This window comes from Tupaia chinensis, unplaced genomic scaffold (genome assembly GCF_000334495.1).
Source record: "Tupaia chinensis unplaced genomic scaffold, TupChi_1.0 Scaffold143758_1, whole genome shotgun sequence".
Lineage (NCBI taxonomy): Eukaryota > Metazoa > Chordata > Mammalia > Scandentia > Tupaiidae > Tupaia > Tupaia belangeri.
Genome location: NW_006203607.1, coordinates 2,636,277 through 2,638,010, shown reverse-complemented (window position 1 = coordinate 2,638,010; position 1,734 = coordinate 2,636,277). Strand labels below are relative to the sequence as shown.

Genomic DNA, 1,734 nt, shown 5'->3' with positions numbered 1-1,734 from the left:
CTGCTGAACGGATGAGTTTCTGGAAACGCAGTAACCTCGCAGCCTGCACCAATCCCTCCATGAAGACGCGCTCATTAGTCTACGGGGATGAAGACCAGGAGCAAGAAGCCGCGTGGAGGTGTGGGATCCCAAGTAGCAAGGCTCGCCCTCTGGCCAAATGACTGGCCTCTCGCACCTCAGCCCCAGCCATGGAGGCAAACGCGTATATTTTCATTACTGAAACCTCAAGGTTAAATTCATGACTGCCAAGACTCACTATTTATAGGATAAAAGAAAAAGAAACTTGGGACCGGCAGGTGGCATGGTGGTTAGGGTGCTGGACACTCCCATGTGGCTGACCACGGTTCAAGTCCTGGACCTGGTGGCTCACTTTCTCACTCTCCCTCTTTCTCCATGTGTGTGTCTTTCTCTCTGGTCAAATTTTTAAAAAATAATAATAATAATTCTTAAAAAAAAACACAACGGGGTGGGGGGACCAGCAGTTGGCATAATGGCTATGTTGCCAGACTCTCATGTAGTCGACCGCGGTTTGAGTCCTGGACCTGGGGGCTTAAACTCACACCGGCCGTGTGTGCGTGCGTGCCCAAGATCCCGAGAGGAGAATGAAGGAGAAAGGATTGAGGCATGGCCATCCCCCCTGGGGGGGGTGATTTTTCACTTTTTACCTCTCTTTCTGGCGAGCACATGCGCCCTATAGCAAAAACCTCTCAAAAAAAATAATAATAATAAGACTGCATGGGAGGCTGCAGGTGGCGTAGTGGTTAAGACGCTGGATTCTCACGTGGTTGACTGTCGTTCAAGTCCCAGACCTGAAAGCTTGCTTTCTCACTGTCCCTCTCTCTTTGTCTCTCTGTCTCTCTCTGGGGAGTGAATGTATCCCATAGAAAAATTAAAATAATAATAATTCAATTAATTAGACCATTTTTTAAAACGTTAGATGAGTTATGCAGGGTAGGGAGAAGCAAGAACAAATAGTATGTTCTCCATGAGAAATGCACTGTAACTATAAAAACACAGAATACGGGGAACCAGCAGTTAGCGTAATGGCTATGTCGCTGGACTCCCACGTAGTCGACCGCGGTTCGTGTCCCGGACCCGGTGGCTTAAAACTCACGCCGGGCGTGTGTGCGTGCCTGCCCAAGATCCCGAGAGGAGAATGGAGGAGAAGGGATTGCGGCGTGACCATCCCCCCTGGGGGGTGATTTCTCGCTTTCTGTCTCTATGTCTCTCTCTGTCTGTCTGGCGAGCGCACGCGCCCTACAGTGAAAATCTCTCCAAAAAAAAAAAAAAAAAAAAAACCACAGAATACGTTGAAAGTAATAAAAGAGCAAGAAGGCTGCACTGCTATGCTTCATCTGGTGAGCTGGACTCCAGCATGGGTTTGCTGGCAGAGATGAAAAGGGCGGCACTGTGCCATAACCATCCTGAAACAGGAGGGCATTATGTAGTTAGAGCACCGGCCCAGGGAACACGAAACACGGGTGTCTATGGTTCAGAAGCCCTCACGCCTACTTTAGGAGCCAGTGGAAATGGGCTTTGAAATCTTCATTCATTAAATTAAATTCATTTTGTGTGGGGCCAGCAAGTGGCATAGTGGCTAAGGCGCTGGATGCCCACGACTGTGGTTCAAGTCCCAGACCTGGAGGCATGAAAATCATACCAGGCACATGTGCATGTGTGCCCAAAATCCTGAGAGGAGAATGGAGGAGAAGGGACTGTGGCATGGCCATCCCT

The 1,734-nt window shown here is 49.2% G+C and overlaps 1 long non-coding RNA gene across 3 annotated transcripts in view; it reads right to left on the bottom strand.

The window, feature by feature from the left end:
* LOC106733443 (uncharacterized) overlaps window positions 1–1,734 on the bottom strand; it is a 12,758-nt gene that overhangs the window by 3,347 nt on the left and 7,677 nt on the right. The window lies entirely within an intron of this gene.